Raw genomic sequence first — 19919 nt, forward strand, 5'->3', positions numbered from 1 at the left:
CTCAGGGGTGTACATTTTTCAGTTACATAGCTATGTTGACCCAAGTTTTGTGTGTGGACCAGGCCATAGTAACATACCCAGCTTTTTTAAGAGGTTTGGGATGCTTAAATGCCACTTATTGCTTCCTATGCAGCCTCAAAAAAGGATGCTCAGCCATTTTCTGTATGATTGCATTGCTACTTTGCACCAAAGACTCTTATTTTTTAATTTTAATATTAAAACCTCAGGAGTATCATTTAAACAGACCCCCACAACGAAGAGGCTTTTCAAATCATGTTAACTTGTAAGTAACCCTAACTATATTTCTTCCCCCCCTCTCACAGATCAAACTGCTCCACCTATTTTAACGAGTGATGCAAAGCTATCTGGAGGTCTGGTCCGATGCACCGTCCCCTCTCACCCCAACTGATAAAGTCCGACATGTGACTAACTTCGCCAGTGCCAGGAAGGGGGCAGAGATCTGACTATCGCTGCTGTTGAGCAACGCCAGTGTTGCAATTTTTATTTTTGTAACGAAGCTGAGAAATGCCCCCCCCCCCCCGGTCCACTCGCTGCCACCGCAGAAGGGATCCAAGTGTGACCCGCCGGGGCAAGGACTGAAAACCAGCCCCGGACCTGCTCGAACTTCCCCGGGAGAGGAGTCACTTGCGCTACTCCAGCCCCCTGGCACGGGGAGCCTGTTGGAGGGGGTGTCACTCCCGGGGCGCTCTGGTCTCTCCCGGCCTCCTCGCCTGGGGGTGAGGGGGTCCGCCGCACGCTTCTGTCCCTGTGCCTCAGAGACGCTGCAGCCGCTTCTTTCTTTCACGTCCTAGCTCCGTGCTCCGAGCCCAGCAAAGGCCCAGCTCGGGTGGGAACTAGCGACACCACACGCCGCGCCGGGCAGGCAATGGCATCCCCAGCCACAGGCAAGCGGGGTGCCCGGCCGGGCGGGCAGGCGGGCGGCGCTGCCCTCACACGCAGCTCCCGCTCCTCTAGGGACACGGGCATGCAAGGGGACCCGTTCCCGCGCCCTCACTCACCTACCCAGGCAGAGGCGGCAGCCGCGCAGCAGCAGCTGCTGCCCCTGAGCCGCCGCCTCCCAGCCAGCGCGGCTGCAGCTGAGGGCAGTTACCGGCAAACCGCCAGGCCTCGGGCTCGGGGGGGTGAGCGCGCCGCCAGCCAGCTTCCCAGGCGCTAAGGGGAGAAGGAGGGCGGGGCGGTTACCTAGGCAATAGTTTATTCCGCCTCGCCCCCCCCCCCCCATTCGCTCAGCCAATCCGATTGTAGCTTTCAATATCAGCCGGGGGCTGGTAAAGCGTCTCCCCGCCCTCTGTGTCGCTCCATGGGTAGGGCCCGGCCGGTCGGCGCCTCCCTTCCCCCCTCCACGGCTCAGTCAGGCTGATGCTCACACGGTGGTAGCGCAGGTCGGAGGCAGGAATGGACTCTGACCTGTCACGCAGAGTAGGGGAAGGGAGGCGGCTTGGGAGCGGGAGGGGCCCAGGCAGGGTGCGTGGGGCTAAGGGCCCCAGGCAGGAAACTTGCCCCTGGGCTGCAGCAGGCAAGGAGGGGATGAGAGGCTATTCCAGCACCTGCTACGCTCATCTTTCACAGCCTGGGACGCTCCATTATGTCTGGTACCCAGTGTGTGGTGTAACACCCCCACAGCCTGGTTGTTGGAGGGTGGGCTCGAAGTAGGGACATCTGAAGCTTAATATATGAGTAGCTACTGCATGCTGAAAGCCACATGGCTATTAGCTAAGGCTGTAGCAGACTCATCAATCTCTAGGTCAGTGTTTCTTAACCTGGGGTTTTAGAGGGGTCGCAAGTGCAGAGCTGGTATTGGGGGTGGCAAGAAATTGCCTGGAGCCACAGGGGCGCCATGAAACAGTTACATGCCTCAGCCCCGTGGGGGTGGGACTCAGGCTTCAGGGGTACAGTAGTTTGGAAAGGTTAAGAACCACTTAAGTGCCACTAGAGGGAGACAGAACCACACCAAGCAGGAATGGGTTACATGGGCACCTGCATCACTGGAAAATATGAAGAGATGGCAACGATCCACAAATACACTCAGCTTGCTTTAACCTGCCACACCTGTCAGCGAAACCCCAGCATTGGAGCATGGGCACGAGTGTACAAGGGGTCGGCTTCACTTAGGCACCCCAATGTGAAGACTTGTACCAAGATTAGGCTGTGTGAGACTGAGTACACTGCAAATTAAAAGCAAGGAACACCCCACCGCATGTACCAAGTGGTAGCTACCCTACAGTTACAGCAGTCCTTCACCCAGGCCCCTGCCTCTGACTCAGTAACTCACCCAAGGAGGAATGGACTGGGATTTGAGTTTTGCTGCTCGCTTGCTGTGTGATGGAAAACTAATGAGTTTGTTGTTAGTTTTAACAGCTTTCCTGGCACTGGCTAGATAAGCACCAAGTCCAACTTTAAGTAATAGTCTTACAGCCATTCTCTGATAGCTGCCCTGACCAAAACAATGTAATTGTTTTCTGCTCAAGGAAAAAGGGGGTTAAACAAAGATCTTCTCTTCCTATTCCTTATTTTTATCATACTATGTGTGAAGTTGGCATTAGTTTTTGCAGAGTCCTTTGTGAAGTAACTTACAGAGTTGCCTCTGGTTCTCTTCCACAGGGGGAACTGCACTCAGGTGCCTTCTGACTTGCAGTGGCCCTACCTTCCTTCACCCCCAAATCTTGGCTATTCAAAAGTGGACCTAAAAGCAGCATTGAAGTGGTTCCTAGAAGCAGCAAAGGCCTGTGGACAACAAGGGTGTCAGAGGGCCATAGAACCCACAGTTCTGGATTTATGTTCATGGCAAGTCTCCCCCGAGACACTGCTAAAATTGGCTCTGCTTAAGAGCAGCCTTGATTGTAGAATAGTATTACTGTTTTTTGTGCTGACAGTTTTCTTGATGTTCTGAGACTTTGCATCCATTACTTATTCATTATAGCAAAACATCACATTATAAATAAATTCTTTTACTGCTACCACTATACAATTCATCCTAAGTTAGTATCCTCCCAGAAGGCTTCTCTGGAAAATTGTAAGTTACATAATATATTATTTAAATGGTGCCAGACTCCCATGTTTACATCTTTGCAGTGAGGATTCTTACAAATTAGAGTCATATTTTAAAAGATTGAAAGGGTTCACTTCTATGTTCATATAGTAGGAAGGGTTCTTAACGGAAAAGCATTCTGAAATGGCTATTGGAAAATAGCAGGGAAGGCTTTATAAGAGTAGCTTCTTTCCCTGCAAAAGCATTTCCATAATAAAACCTCATTTTAAAACTCTTATAACTGAACTTTTAAAGAAAATTATGCTGAAACTAATAAATGCCACCAAAAGGACTTTTTAAAAACTCAGTTTGCCTATTTTTAAGACAAGTAATCAAAGAAAAGGAAAGTTTAATGTTGTTCTTGTGTACCTATAACTCTTGAAATACACATACTGTTCCTGTGTACCTATAAATCAGACAAAATGAATTTTGCACATAGTGAGCCTAGGCTCTTGCATCCACTAGCGTCAATGCCAAGATTCCTATTGACATCAATGAAAGCAGGATTAAGCTTTAGTACATTCTTTTGCATATTTAAAGTGGAACAAGGTCATGCTTCAGATATTAAAACACTTCCTTCCTGTAGTAATCTTACTTTTACATTGTGTTAAGGAATTTTTAATTTTTTTTATTTTTCAGCTTTGAAAATAAAATGACTGGTCAATTTCACTTTTGCTTCTATTCAGTTTCACTTTCAGATACTCATCCACTAACACTGCATAATGTTAAGGTTAGAAAAATTGTAAAGAAATGTTTGTTTGTTCCACTCCAAGATTTTGGAAGAATGAGGAGCCTCAAACCCAACTCTCTCCAATTAACTTAGGTATTGCATGGGAGATCAGGAAATGATGCAAAAAAGTCAAGTTACAGATGAGAGTCAATAATGAAGCTTGCCTACCATATGTCTGATATTTGTACAACCTTACTCTTTGTTTGTATGAATTAGTAGTTCCTTTGAGTGCTTATTTTCTGTTCTTTTGGGACTATTTAATGATATGGGTAAAATGTCACAGTTCTTTCTGAATATCATGATCTTTAGGACACTAGGAATATGCTTGTCTTCCCTTCTATATAGGAAAAAATGTAATATCTGCTAACATTTTAAATGAAAAATAAACTCATCATCAGATAAGAGTTTTGATCATACAGATACTTCTCTCTCCCTATATTAAGTAGTCACAGCTTACACATTCGGTTTTGACCACCACCCTAACTTCATCCAAACTAAGCCGATCTATCTGAGGTTTTTTTGTGTTTTTATTTCTTTATTGAAGGAGATTTGATTCTGGAAAATTTTAGAGGATCAAGCAAGATATTCATGAAGCCAGTTAGTGTAAAAAGCTAGAGAGATTTGATTTTTTGAAAATTGTTCTAACTTTATTATTATTTGAAATATTAAATCTCAAACATCTTGGCCTATAAACTCCATATTTGCATTGGCCTCAATGAAGACTAGTGCCTTTGCCTGTTTTTGGAAAGGCTGGGTGTCAATTGTTTAGAAAACACTTATTCATTCTGGCTTTTCCAAATGTTAGGTTGTTCTGCCTGAACCAATGTAGTCTTTGTGAAGTGAAAACTAGCTATAGTTTCCGTGAGTCTTTAGTGGACTGAGCAAAGAGAGCTGGGAGCCAGGAACTTCCGAGTCTGCACTCTGCCATCCTCTGACTTCAATAATGATATTTTTTAGTTGAACAGCATCTGTTGTCCACAGAACTCAAAGTACATTACAAAAAACTAATAGCTGGATAGGCAGTTACCATTATACCTATTGTGCACATGTGAATCAGCTTCAATAGGGTTGCGCTCACATGGAGATCATACAGGATTGAGGTTTTAGATTGTAAGCCTTTTGAGGTAAAACTTGTTTAAATTTTGTCTGTGTAGCTCCAAACACTTTCAGCTTTTACATAAATAATAATGGGATTGAAGAGGTTTTAACCAGTAGGGTTTGATCAAGCCATGGAGATATCTGGGGTTTTAACAGGTCGACTTACTGTTACAGGAATTTATCACAAGTATCAGACTGTCTGTCATGTACAGCATGGCAAAAGTCTGGGGATCAAATTAAAGTTGTTTGGAGTATCTTAAATCTGCATTTTTATCTTCTCCACATTTTGGGAGAGAAAAACAAAGGGGAGGTTTTAAATGTAACCTTAACTTTCAGTTTCTTGATTTTCAGTCTTTTTCTCCAAAAACAATAATGTTCTATTAATGTCCCCCCACCCCACTATTGTTACATACATTACCAGTGTAACAAAGGTTTTGTCTGGGAATTCTGTATTTGAATCATGTCTTTTCATGTAAAACATTGTATGCCTAGGGCACATTTTTGGACACTGTGAGAATGTGTCAGATGTTTGGGGTTATGGGTGATAGAATACATGCTATGTACTCACATTACTTAAGCCATTGCTTTACCAAGAAAACTAACAAGGGACAAGGAACTAACACACAAGGTATGTTTGCAGATAGTACAAAAATACTGTAAGGATAGATGGAGACATGTAGGAGGAAAGAAGATAAACAAAAAATAGAGAATGCAAGACAGTTGATAGGAAGTAAAAAGAGATTGACTGGAGAAAAACCAACCTAATGCACTCAGAGAAATAATCCAAAACAACAGTTACATAGTAGGATGGAGATCCTTAGAAAACGATTGGGGCCAAGCAAACCTAAAATGTAACTGTGAGTAGCAAATAAGATATTATCTAACTTTGTTGTTATTGCCACCATATCACAAAAAACAACAAATCGGGTAGTTTATGCACAGGCACTTTATTGAAGACGTTAACATCAGTGCTTCAGAGAATATTTTTTCTGCTGAAAAAACATGTTCTATCTGAAGCTGTGAGAATGCAATTTGGAGAGTATAATGGCTACTCTGTTTGCCGTACAGTCATTCCTTTATCAGTGTGGTATATGCTGTAATACATGTAAAGAGCTTTAGAACTCCTTGCATATGAAAAGTAACGTGACAGACTCCTAATATAGTAGTTAGGGAATACCCATTTCCACACAATTTGGGATTTTAGGAATCTCTCAAACTTTTGTATAAAACTAGTTTGAATTGCAAACCTTTCCCCTGTATTTTAAAGTCTTTTTTCCTTAGCTATATTAAAGAGAAGAAGGTAAGTCTACACTCTATATGGAAAAGAAAAGGAAAACCATGGGTAAAAGCGGAGCTGAGACAAGTTGTGCCCTAAAGTATATGCAGTTATATAGATCTGTATTTTTTGCCTCTTTTCCTCTCTGTACTCCTCACACCGTCCTCGCTTCTCTCTGTTACTGCCTCCTCTCAATTCTATTTTACCCTAGATTTTCATTAATTTTTTTCTCTGCCCTTTCCTTCTTCCTACCCCATCCCACTCTCCAGTACCTCTCATAAAACAGATAATATAAGAATCAAACTTTCTAACCCACACCGTATGAGTGTGTTCATAATTAAATAAAGTAAGTTCAGACATCCTTAATAGTAATGGAAGTAGACAGAGAATTTAGGATTTGAGGAGAGCTGGGGCAGGTATGGACATTGGTTTCAAATAAGCATACTCTACAGCCCCTGAAATGGCTACTTTACACATAGGACTGGTATGACTTTCCTTTTTGAGTAAGGGTTTTAGCCACCCTTCTGTCCTCATACACTTATGTCCCATCTTTTTAAATATGTTCAGATTGCTAGCACTACTTTTATTTGCTTCTCTCCTTTCTTTCTCACCCTCAGAACAGAATGCAAGAGACAATAGCACATAAAGGAAACACCTAACGGAAAACATCCGTTTGCAGCAACAGGGAATTACTGGAGACAAGGGGTGAACTAATTAAAGAGGAAACTGAAACAAAGGTTTTCCCCTTCAAAGGTGATCTGCAAAGGAGTTTTTTTTTTTAACTGGACTTGATCCCTTTTTTACGATACATAAAGGACTTAGAAAACTTTTTCCTTTAATGAAGATTTTCTGCTCATTATATTAGATGTCAGGAATGTCTGCTCTACTCTTCCCTAGTTTTGCTGGAAGATCCACTTGATTTCTCAAAGGATGTATATTGTTAACTCTTACACCCTTACTTATTGGGTGGAAGATGGTGAATCTTTACTATTTTGAAGAAAAAAATATTATTAGTGATTCAAGTTAAAAAGCTGTTATCCAAAAAATTTTAAACAGTCATCAGATCTATTTCCTGTTATTTGTTTAAATATTATTTCAATCTTGGCCTACATTTTCCAGACATGAGTGCCTGAAGTCAGGTGCCAAAAATCATATTTAGGCTCCTAAAATAAAAGTGGTGATGGATCCTGAGCACCTACAGCACACAGTGGCTTCAGTATGTGAAGAGAGGATATTCATGAAACCTACAGAAGAATTCTATGTATGAAGTCAAAATATTGTAAAACATGGAATATTGCAACCGTTTGTAAGTAATGTGATAAAGAAGCAGCTGGATATGGGTAGGAGGCTATAATACCAAAAAAAACAGAACACAACCCATAAACAAAAGAGATACTACTGGACTATTTTCCCCTGTATGATAATTTTAAAATAATATGATATCAAAGATGTCCATGGCCATTATGTGGCTAAGCGTACTGTTAAAATGCTAATGGATATGAAAGGGGAAACTTAACCAGTAGAACACTGATTTTTTCAACCAAAATGTCAATATAGAAGGTATACTGTACAGTTGTTATGTGTTGGTCTCTTCTTACCCTTGCACCACCATGTGTCCCTAAAATAAGCTTCTCTTTGTTTCTCACAGCTAATACAATGAATGGGGAGGCAATGGCAAATAATGGGCTGAGTGACATTTGACTGAAAATGCAGATGTCAGACAAAACGGATGTACAGCTTGGCTAATGAAGCCAGAGCCTGCAGCAAGAAGTTGTTAATAGTGCTTTGCTATATCAAGTTATTTAATATTTACAAAATTCACTGCAAAAATTCACTGTTTGCAACATCAGGGTTGAGAATTTACAGTATCTGCAAAGGAGACATGGAATTCAAACAGACTACTGCATCTTTACCTATTACAAAATCCTCAGCAGCTCAGGTTGCCATGTGCACATCATCCTGATGCTCCAGTCACTCAGCTGGCTTGCCAATGAATACAGAGTCCAATTTAAGGTATCCAGCTTCACATTCAAGCTCCCAGTGGAATTAGCCCAAGCAATTTGAGAGATTGCCTCTCTCCCTGAATCCTTGACCATTCATGCCAGCTGCAGTCCACCAGAAATATCAGACCATCAACTAATAGCTCCAAGATTTTTTAAAACAGCCTAAAGCATATACATTTCTAATCTGGAACTAAAATAGAGGGTAGATGCCTCCTGAACGCTGCCATCCTGGCTTGAGGCCTACATTTATGCTAATACTGTCCAACTAGGCATCAATCATTTGACAGAGAGATGCCAATTTAGATCTTTTGGTGAAGGTACACAACTGCCAATCACTGATTACTCTTATTTATTTTTATATTCCAGAAGCCCCCATCAAACATATTAAAATATTGAGCCTGCCCTGAAAATCTTATAACCTAAATAGACAAATCAGATCAAGGATGAAGGACAAGGAATAGAGCGCACAAACTGTAATCAGTGATAAGCACAATGTGATGTTAGCTACATTTTTTTTTTAAACAGGTGGGGTGGGGGTTTTATAAAATATAAATTTGGAAATAGGATGAGGGGGGAAGGAGATAACGTAACAGAAGCACAGGAGTAGCAGGAAAAGGAAGGGCGGGCAGGGCAATATTGAGAAGGGAGGGAGGAAAAGGGAAAGAAATACAGGATGGAGGGGAATACAGATGTATGTCTTCTAGGTATGAAAGGAATCACTGGAGGGCTGTTCCTGGCAGAATATCAATATCACTTATTCAAGTGAAGCAGCAACATATAGTCAATGGAATCAAAAGATGCTGAGAAGTTCAGCATGAGAATAAATGACAGCTAATCTCAGATTAACAGATTATTTATGACCATGACAAGTGTAGTCCCAAAGGAATGCTGGAACTGAGACTGGAATCTGCCACGGTGATAGTATCCACATGCACATGGAATTGACAAACTCTTTCTTGTCAATCACCTCTCGAAGGAGGTGAAGTTTAAGATCATACAGCATTGAATGGCAAGTACTCCAGCATCAAAGGGAAATGTGTTGAAGAGGGGTTAGACTTCCATGTGTTTAAGAATTGTCAGCACCCTTTCCTTGCTAAGTGAAGTGTTAGCAATGTCTCTCAATACTGACACCACATCTACCACACTTGCTTTGAGACACCAATATGCACAGGGTGGACCTCAAGAAACCGAGAAGACTACAAATACCTCCATCAGAAACCAAATTTATGTTGATTACGAAAGCAAATGTCTCTCAGACAGAAGGGCCAGAAACCATCCTATAACTAAAACTGTAGCCTTTGGGTGCCATCATAATATAAATATTTACTACTAATAATAATAAACATTTGCTCAAAAGAGCTCCTCACAGCAGTGACTTGAGGAAATTACAAACAGAGTGAGGCAGCAGACCAGAACAATCAAATTATGCAAAGAACTAAGACCTCAAAGGACGAGTAACATTTTTTTGGCCTCAGTCACAGCTTTTTTGTATTCTTCCTTCCAACTCCAACTGACTCCTCCGTTAAATCCCCTCCCATCTACACACCAGCCATTTCAGCTCCTGGGGATTACTGTTAAACCGGGGGGGTCTCCAAGCACCAGAGACAACCAAGATGCAGTGAGAGGCCAGGAAGTTGAAAGCCCCCTCTAACAACTGATAGCAGCTATTATGGGTGAGCTGATTGACATCATAATTGGAAGGGGAGAACGGATGTTGTTCTGTGTTTGTACAGCGCCTAGCACAATGGGATCCTGGACCATGACTCGACTTCTAGGTGCTACAATAATACAAATAATAAGATACACTTTGGCCTCAGTAAAGATCGCACAGAAACGCTTTATTACACAAGTACAGAAGCCAACTTTCAATTGCTCATTACTTTATCATCAGATGTGTGTATCTGGAATCCCATCAGTTTATTTTAATGACAAAAATGAGTGTTTACTGTCTTTTTTTATTTTTCTTAGTTCTGCAGAGCCAATACAGCCAAGAGAGACTGAACTGGATTCTTTTTGGACTCAAGCACCATGTAGAGAGAATTGTTAATTAAAATGCAATTGCAGAATCATTTCTGGTGATGGATGCACAATCCAGAGAAAACACAAAGTAACCTCAAGCTGAGCATGCCAGGCTTCTTGTTAGAAAAAGAACAAATATTTACTTGTAAAATAAGCAAATTAAGGACCTCATCCTGCAAGTTGCTGAGTACCCTCCACTCCTGTTACCACTCAGCAACTTGTCAGATCAAGCCTTTTGTACAGATGTCTTTGAGAGTGAGTAAACATGGAGCCCTACAATGTCCTGGTCACAGAATGACATTGCCATGTATAACCTCACTTCAATGTTTAACCCATTTTTTTATGTAATCTTCCTGTCAGTCATTATCTCAATTCAATTGCTCACATGTCCTGACGCGGACTCATATTCAGTTCCAACATTCCTGTGCAGCACTAGGAATAGCTGCATTGTTAGCGTTTCCATTCTTTGGATAAGACATTAAACTGAGGTCTTTTGTGTTATTTCTGCTGATTGTTCTAACTGAAGTTAAAGATCCCATGACACATTTTGAAAACCTAGTTAGCTTATTTATTCTTTTACTAAAAACCAGTTCTAAAATCCAGCAGGTTCTAATGAGCCAGCTATTGCTGAAAGTGTAATAACTGCCATATCTGCCTATATACATTTGTACTACTAATAACTAGCTTATCACATCTATCACTTATCACAATGTTGATTGTTAATGGTATTATATGAAAATCAAATGCTATTCTTCAAAATTAATTGAATGATAGTACTGTGACTGAAATGTATAGTAGGGTTAGAGTTTTAAACAATTATAAGAGGGGAATAAATAGCTTGTGATAACGTTTACAGTGGGCCAGTTTCTGACACTCTTGAGCTAGAAGTAACCCCACTAAAGTCAATAAGACTCCTCATGTGCTTAAAGCTATGTATGTGTTTAAGTCACTTATTGAGGCAGGACCAATGTGAATAAGGACTTGTCTACACTGGAATGTTTTTTTCAGTAAAGTCTAACATGAGAATTTAAACCAATATAGTGAGACAGGTATAATCCCCCCATGCATTCTTATTCCAGTATCAATGCTTTTTTCAGTTTAGTTTATGTCACTTAGGAAGAGGTTTAATCTAAACAAAACAAAACAAAAAAACCCATTCTTATACCAGAATAGGAGTGTACATATGGGAGGGTTATACCAGTATAACTATAAGTGGTAAAACTTTCTCATGTAGACAAAGCTCGAGAACATAAGCGCCAACTTTGGGGATGCCCAGAGGTCCCAGCACCCACTGAAAAAAATAGAAGCACCTATTGGGACAGTCCGGGTGATTAGCTGTTGGCAGAGTCTGCTGATCAGCTATTTCACCCAGGGACTATGGCTGCAGTTTGTCTTGCCCCAGGTACCTGGCTGCTGATTAGCTGTTTGATTTAATCAGGTTAAATCAATCAGCTGTGAATTGTTGTTTCCCTGGGCGGTCTCACCCCAGTCCCCTGGGGGCTGGGGCCTCTGCTCCAGCCTTTGGCAGCCTGAGTGGGGTAGGGGCCCAACTCTCAAGCCATGCCCCCCACCCACACACACTGGTTAGAGTTAGGCTGGTCCATTCATCCAACCCATACTTCTTTAACTTGCTGATAAGAATACTGTGAGAGACCGTATCAAAAGCTTTGCTAAAGTCAATGTATATCACGTCCACCGCTTTCCCCACATCCACAAAGCCAGTCACTTCTTCATAGAAAGCAATCAGATTGGTCAGGCATGACTTTCCCTTAGTGAATCCGTGTTGACTGTTCCTGATCACCTTCCTCTCTTCTAAGTGCCTTAAAATGGATTCCTTGAGGACCTGCTCCATGATTTTTCCAGGGATTGAGGTGAGGCTGACTGATCTTTAGTTCCCTGGATCCTCTTTCCTCCCTTTCCACCCTGCCTGCAGTGCCTCCTCTCCTCCTACCTGCATTAATTTGTGCCTCCCTCCGTGATGGCGTGTGCGTGACTGCAGCTCTCAGTCACACTCCCTCCGACCCCAAGCTGCCAGGCAGCAGAAAAGTCCCAGAGGGAGCCCGGCTGGGGAGAGGATGGGTGGTTTGGGGCCCCTAGCTGGAAAATTGTATGGCCCAAGCCCAGCTACCCATGAACCCCTTCTGCCCCTGCAGCCCCAGCGGCAGGGGCAGGACTGCTGGGGGGACTCATATCCCAGCAGAGCCTGCCACCTCCTGACCCTGCTGCCAATGGAACTCCTCCTTCCCCCACAGTCTAGATGCTGCCCTGCAGTCCTGGCAGCAGCAGGGGCAGGATCAGGACTGCTTGGATGGGGCTCATGTCCGGGCACAACCTGCTGCCTCCTGCCCCTGCCTGACCCGGTGGTTGGAGCCAGGGTAGGGCACCCACCAGCAAAACAAAAAGTCAGCACCTATGCTAGAGGATTGAAGAATCTAACCCATTATTCTCCTAGCTACTGTTCAAAAATATTGTCTAGTTCTAGTTATTAGTTAAGCTGTCTGCACCACTTCTAAACTGTCAATTAAAATAAAACATGACAACGGCAAAGCTAAACTTTCCAGTAGTTCTCAATTTAAATTGTAGTGTAGTTTATCAAGGGGTAGCATACAAAGATGTTTTTCTGTTCTCAAAATACTTTCCTCTGCTGGGACAGAATGAGTTTTATATCCCCCAGGTTAATGATTTATTACTACTCTCAGCAAAGGGCAAAAAACTAGATGGGAGATTAACTAGAACACAAGTAGAAACTAGAACACAATTTAAGGATTTTAAAACAAAACACTTTTCTCCTGTCTTTCTTAAATCTGTTTTCTAACCTATGCTTTTTTCATTAACACCAGTTTAACTGTATGGTGAATTTAATATTCCTTTGTGAATCAACGTTGTAAAAAGTTAGAGTAATAATCAAATCAGATAATTGAAGATATCATACTTTTTGTAAATGAACAAGGTAATCAATCACATAATCTGCAAAGACAGACTCACCTTTGAATCATGCCTTACATGAGTGTGAACTGCTATAACATACACCTTCTTTCAATCTGCTTAGGGCCTTATTCTCCTGGCACCTACACCACCACTATAAGTCAGCAGTAACCACAACACAAGTTAATGGACTTGCCCAGAGATAAAACTGGTGTAAGAGATGAGACTCGTGGCCTTTAGGAGTCATAAACCCAATGTAAATTACACTAACTTTCTTTCAGATTCAAATGCACTTACTGGGGTGTAACTTGCACATTCCCTCTGAATTTGGTCAGAGTATCACTCATTAATCATAAAGACTTCCTCAAAAACAAAGCTTCCTTTACATCATCTGCACTGCATGTGATGTGCAAAGCCAGAAGGGAACTAAATGCGAACTGGTTAAACTATAGATGCTATAAATACAGCCATCTCATTAACTCTTCATTTACCAAAGAGAAACTGAACAGTTGGGTCACTTTCATCTTACTGGGATCTAAACTGGGCAATATGCTCTACTTTCCTATGATTTTAATATAAAAAAAAGCTACTAAAGGCCAATAAACTACGCTGACTGAAATATTCATTAGATGTAAGGCCTTTCATTTTCAGTTTTTACTGAAAGCCTTCAAAAAATGGCCCAGGTGTTGAAATACCCAGTATTCATGTTTAACCATTTTAACCTGAATTTTGTAAGGGCCAGAACCCCCTGGCTTGGCTCCCACCATGCACAGTCCCTGCCAGATGGCAAAGCATACCTGAGCAAGGGACTGTAGTTGGTGACTGCTGCAGATTTGTGGTGGCGGAGCAAGACAGACAGGGAGCCTGGGCCCAGCATCCAAGACTCCTGAATGCTGCAGCGACTGGCCCACAGGGAGCCGAAAGCTGTACCCAGTGAGTACTGGCCCCTGTCTACTTCCCCTGATGCACAAAGCCCCTCACCTCTGGCCCCAGCCCTTCAGTGTTGCCTCATCCACTTCCCCCTCCACCTCATATCACCCCCTCCCATTGCTTCCTGTGAATACCAGGCATCCCCTGCTCCACAAGACACTCCCTTCCACTACCTGCTGTTCCCATCAGTACTGGACGCCCCCTCCTGACCCGCCCCTGTCAGAAGCTGGGCCCTTCAGTGTAGCCCGAGGACATGTTACCTCCTGGAGAGGAACCCCAGGGCACAGAGCCCCATCTGCTACTCCCACTGGATCAAGTCCTCTCCTCACGCCAGCTCTTCTGAGGAGCGCAAAACACCGGGAGGAGGGTGGTGGCATCCCCCCTGCTGCTGGCAGATCTGTGTGTCAGGGTATGTCTACACAGGTATAAAAGACCTGCCACGCAGCTGTGGCTAGCTTGGGTCAGCTGGCTCAGGCTCCAGAGCTACAAATCACTGTGTAGACATTCAGGCACAGGCTGGAGCTCGAGCTCTGGGACCCTCCATTCCCTCAGGATGGTCTGTCTACACTGTAATTAAACACTCACGGCTGGCCCGGGCCAGCCGACTCTGGCTCGCAGGGCTCAGGCTGCAGGGCTATTTAATTGCAGTGTAGATGTCCAGGCTCAGGCTGCAGCCAAGGCTGTAGGACTGTGCAAGGTGGGAGGGTCCTAGAGCCGAATGTCTACACAGCAGTTATACAGCCCTGCAGCCCGAGTCAGACTGCCGTGTAAACATACCTTGTGTGACTAGGGACTGCAGGACTGCCATCAGGTATCAATAGCAGGATTATTCCCTGTTCATTCACCCTTGTCCCCTCCACAGATTCCACCTTCCTGCTTTTCTGCCCTGCTTTCCCCTGCTCTCTCCTAGCTCCCACCCCCGCATCCCATCTCTGACAGGAAAGAGTATGATTTTGGGATGGGAGGTCTATTCAAGTACAATTCCTTTTCTATTCTCTCCGGAGTCTTTCAGGTGACACCAACCCATTCTGGTTGCTGGAGGAGGCCTTTCCTGAGACAGTGGAATTTCTCTGCCCTTTAATACTTAACTTTTGTGCAGCAAAGACCTCATTTAAAGAGTAATTCACACTGTGACTAAGGAAGGTTGAAAATTATCAGCATTCAAACCAAAGAAAAGTTAATGAACTACTTCTAATTTCTGATTAAAACCCTTCAGTCATTGTATGAAGTGCAGAAGAAATTGGAATCCCATTCTTCAAGACACAACGTTCTCTAATTCAGAAGTGTGTGGCATTTTGGCCAACAATGTCTCTGCGGAACTGTGACACAAAAGCACACCTGGGGATATTCCAGAGAAAAACAAATCCCGTCATTTGCCAGAGAGCAGCACACTTGTAAAGGCTTTCCAAAGTTTTCACATAGTGCTATCAAACAAGTGGAAAGCTACAGTCAGTTGTAATCAGTTCTCTGAATCTTTTAAGAGCGAATCATCATTCTGGAAAGCCATTGTGCTGTTTGACCCCCATTGCAAAAGTGTGGCCTCTACTGATAAATTTAAAAACTATTTTCTTATCTTTTCCACCTTGGTGGCTCCTAATGAAGAAAGGGCTAAACTGGAAAGCAAATTTCATACATATATAGTAATGCCTTCTGCAGACAACAGCGACATCACTCCATTTGAATTTTGGAAAATCCACTGCACTGACTTCCCAACTTTGAGCTGTGTTGCTTCCCCCATCCTCAGTGTCCCGCCTGGCTCAGCTGATGTGGACAGAATGTTTTCTAAATTCAACTAGATGCAAGACTGCAAGGAGAATTAACCTTCGGGGGAAGCGCGGGGGAGCAGGAAGGGGTCACTGAAAAAATTGCTGAGAGCCTATACTACACAGGACTTTTGGAATTTACACTGAAGCCCCTTATATCCAAAGTAACAACAGAAAACTGTTTTTAAACTGTTGTTAAAATATAAAAAACTCCACAGCATTACATTTCCGTTACATTCAATACTTTGTTTTCTCTATTTGTTGTTTTCTCTGTCCTCCCATCCTGCACCATTAACACTGCTAATTATCCAGAAAACTTTTACATTAATTTTTTCCACTAATTTTACCTGTTTTTCAATTTTTGAAATAAACACTGATCAACACCTAAGAGATTCCAAACAAAATAAAAACCAGAAACAAAAAGGCTTAATTATATGAAATCTTGATCTGTGTAGTTAACAAGAAACAAAAAAAGTATAACAAATATAAATATACAGTATAATTTCACTAACAATACCAATTCTTGAATACAAAAGGGTTATTAGATCATTTGACTCCCATTAGAGTCTGAAATTTAAATTTCTTGGCTTTTGTGAGTGTAACAATTTTAATGAGTGTCATTTTTAAAAAAAAATAATCATGGAAAGTGATAAAACTTGCAGTTAGGAAGTTTCAAAAGTATTTATATTTTTGATTGAAGATGCCTAAGGTGTACAAAAGCTCCTTACTATTTATGAATATCTATTCTTATCATAGAAACTTTTGATACAGAACTGGTCTTATGTCCATGGGACCTGATCCGACAAACCAAGTCCCACTGACTTCTGTGGAAGTGGAGAACACTCAGCACAACAAGACACCTTTAGATAAAACTCAGTAAATGTTTTTCTTAAAATCTCATTTGTCAATAACTCTTGTACTCCCCCCAAAAATATTGCTGCCTGTTCTGTATTTGATGGAGTTCTCATCACTGGGGATTAACACTGTTTCTTGCAACCCTAATCTCAAAAAGCAGTGTTCAAATACATTTCAGTGCAGCATCTACAAAATTTTAGTCACTGCTCATGGTAAACAATGTCGTCTGGGCCTATCCGTAAAATGTTGGTACACATGTCAAAACAATACACCACCCATCTAGAGTCATAGACGTTTGTCATTAGACATTGTTAGTCACACTGACTCACTGAGATATGCATTACTTCCATTAATTGCTTTAAACTGGCTCTTTGAAATATATCTATATCATCTTGACTTTTAGAGCTAAATTACCAACATTGCTAATCTTGAAGTCTGGTTAGGGGAAATCAGAAAAATTCATTTATCAGCTTAAAGAGAAAAAAAAAGGTTTTGTCAGAAAAAAAACCCACCAGCCTCAGTTATTTCAATGCTTCCAAGCTTTCTATTGCATCTATTTTTATATCTTCTTATGTTCCCAATTACTCATTAAACTGTCTCTCTCACCCACTTTTCCTAGCAATCTGTCATAACAAATCTGATATTTATGTGAATCATCACCCTTTTAAATTAAACAACCCCACAAATGCTGCTGATTCTATTTTTATACTGGTTTCTCAGTTAAACAAATCACATGACAGGTGAATCATACAATTACAGTCTGTTTGAATTCTGAGAGTGGAACAGAGTGCAAATGGCTCCTGCCAATTTAGCTTCACACTTTTCAATCTAGTCCCATCTCATCTTCTATGTATTGCTGAGACATCTTTCACACAAGTGGTGAAGTTGCATTTGTCTTTCTTACAGCACAGCTGTTTACTTTGACCCCAAATCAGCAAAGCACTTAAGCACGTGTTTAAATCCCATTAAGGTCAATGGGGCTTAAGCACATGCTTAAGTGTTTTGATGAATGGGGATGGTTTACCAAATTAACTTTTGGGAATAAATCCTTACTTTTATTACAGAAAGAAAACTCGATCAATTTAAATGTACAATGCATCTCCCTCCTGAACACACTAGTATATTGGAGGCAGCTCATAGAAGTCTTTTGTTAAAATTCTACACCATGCTGAAGGGGAAGTTGGGATGATTTTCCTGTCTCTGATGGAGTACACACCCTTTGTGGGCAGAAATGCCATCCCCTTGTCTCATAACAATATTTCTGAAAGATAACTTTTTTGCCTTTGGAATAAATCAGATTGCATTAAACGACAGAAATGTTCAACAAAAAGTGTTCCTGGGGGAGGATATGAAATCTTCCTCACCCTGTCCCACCCCAACTGAAATTACACAAGTTGACTAATATGTTATATATGTCAATATTTTAGGCAATGTCTAAACATTTCCAGTAAGTACATTTAATAAGCCTTTGTTTGCCAAATGGCATTGCCTCTCTCCTCAGTTATGAGAAAGCGTTCTTGTTAAATGGGAAATCTATCGATTACATTCCCTAGTTTCTCTCCGTTCAAAAACATGAGCCCCTGGTACATATGGTTTAACCTAAAAAGGTATTTTTACCTATCACTGCTTGAATTCCTCCTCCATATTCCCCTATATTTGTTTTCAAAAGTTTTAAAATCTCTCTCTCAAAGCTGTCAACAGAAATGCTCCTTTTTAAGGCCTCTGATGGCTTTGTAGTGGATGTTATGGGATTACTCCATTCCCCCAGGGTTACAATTTTGATGCTAAGACTAAGAGGAAGAGGGACTGGGCAACTGAAGTTCCATCATGAATAATGTCAGGTTCCTTCTCACACTACGAAGGGTTTTTCATGTAATAATTTGATGTTTCATTCTTAGCTGTCTAGAGATTGCTTCTTGAATTCCAAGGCTCTGCATTTCCAGTGGGATTATTCTGGGATGTGAGATCATGGAGCTGAGTCTCCTTGGACTGATACATGCCCTAGTGGAAATCCCCTTAAGAATTAATGCTGTATTAAGCATACAAATTAATTGTGTGTACTCTGTGTAGCATTAATTCCCCTTCATTGAAGAATCCTGGGAATGAAGATTGATTGCCCTGAAGAGTCTGAATTCCATTGGGTTTTCAAGCCACATCCCTTTTTACCCTCAGAAGGATCTAAAATCCATCATCCTCAAGGGAGAATGCGAGGAAACTGTACAAGTACACCACCCAGGGAGTTTCCAGTGGAATTTGTTCTCTCCCCTGCATTTCTCCTGTAGTGCCAAGTTCCTGACAAATTTCTAATAGGTTATACTTACTGTTCTGCTCTAAGTGCATGTAAAAATGACACCTTCCTACTCAACATACCTATTTAGAGTCATAACTGTTCCCTTTAGTGGCAAAAACAGTTTACTACAATTTATTCCTGTTAGTCTTGCAGAAGCAACAGAGATAAGGAGCCAGCTGGATTCTATTCCTTCTTGTGAATCTAGAGAATTGTGTGCAGGATTGTTGTAGTCATGTTAGTCCCAGAAAGGTATTAGAGAGACAAGGTGGGTGAGGTAATATCTTTTATCGGGCCAACTTCTGTTGGTGAGAGAGACAAGCTTTCAAGCTTACAGAGAGCTCTTCTTCATATCTGGGAACCTACAGTAACACAAAGTGTTACTTCTAAACATAAGATTTGACCAGACTGTAGAGCATAGCTAGTTAACACATATTTCAAGGGACCATTCAAGGTGAAGTGGCCCATTAATGCCCCTCCAGTGATAGGAATGAAAGAAAGGGAACAAAGGAAGCAGCTGGGGGTGGGCGGTTATTAATATTGTTCAGTGGCTCTATTCAGTCCATGATTTTTAGTGTCTAGCAAAGTTATGAATGTAAGCTCCCGAGCTCATCTTTTGAAAGTGTTGTGCAGGTTTCATTTGAGGATAAGAACTGATAGAGAGTGATCGCTTTATGAAAAGTGTTCACCCAAGGTGATAGGGTGTTTTTATCTTTTATCATTTTCCTGTGTGAGTTCATTCAAGAGCATAGTGATTGTCTGGTTTCACCCACATAGGGGCATGCTATTGGGGCATTTAGTGCACTGGATGAAGTGCACCACATGTTGTGATAGGCATGTGGAGGATCCATGGATCTTGAAAGTTGTCTTGAGAGGGGTGTTGACCATTGTAGCAGTGGAGATACGTCTTCAAGTTTTGCATCTGTTGTTCTTGCGCCACTTTCAGTTGGTGCGTCCTGGTCTGTGGGGAGCTTGCTTCTGATG

At 41.8% G+C, this 19919-nt stretch overlaps 1 protein-coding gene across 5 annotated transcripts in view; it reads right to left on the reverse strand.

Annotated features, from left to right (window-relative positions):
* PIK3CB (phosphatidylinositol-4,5-bisphosphate 3-kinase catalytic subunit beta) overlaps positions 1-19919 on the reverse strand; it is a 317999-nt gene that overhangs the window by 151809 nt on the left and 146271 nt on the right. Inside the window, exon 1 of one of the 5 annotated variants that reach the window (XM_067538934.1) lies at positions 1024-1162. The exons of 2 other annotated variants lie outside the window; for them this stretch is intronic. The gene's annotated coding sequence lies outside the window, so the exon portion shown is untranslated. Of the gene's footprint in view, positions 1-615; positions 794-1019; positions 1163-19919 lie in introns of those variants that run through there. 2 more of the 5 variants (XM_067538935.1, XM_067538933.1) reach the window with 2 other exon arrangements.

This window comes from Emydura macquarii, unplaced genomic scaffold, assembly GCF_026122565.2.
Source record: "Emydura macquarii macquarii isolate MOO-44397 ecotype Brisbane River unplaced genomic scaffold, CSIRO-AGI_Emac_v2 contig_499, whole genome shotgun sequence".
Taxonomy (NCBI): domain Eukaryota; kingdom Metazoa; phylum Chordata; order Testudines; family Chelidae; genus Emydura; species Emydura macquarii.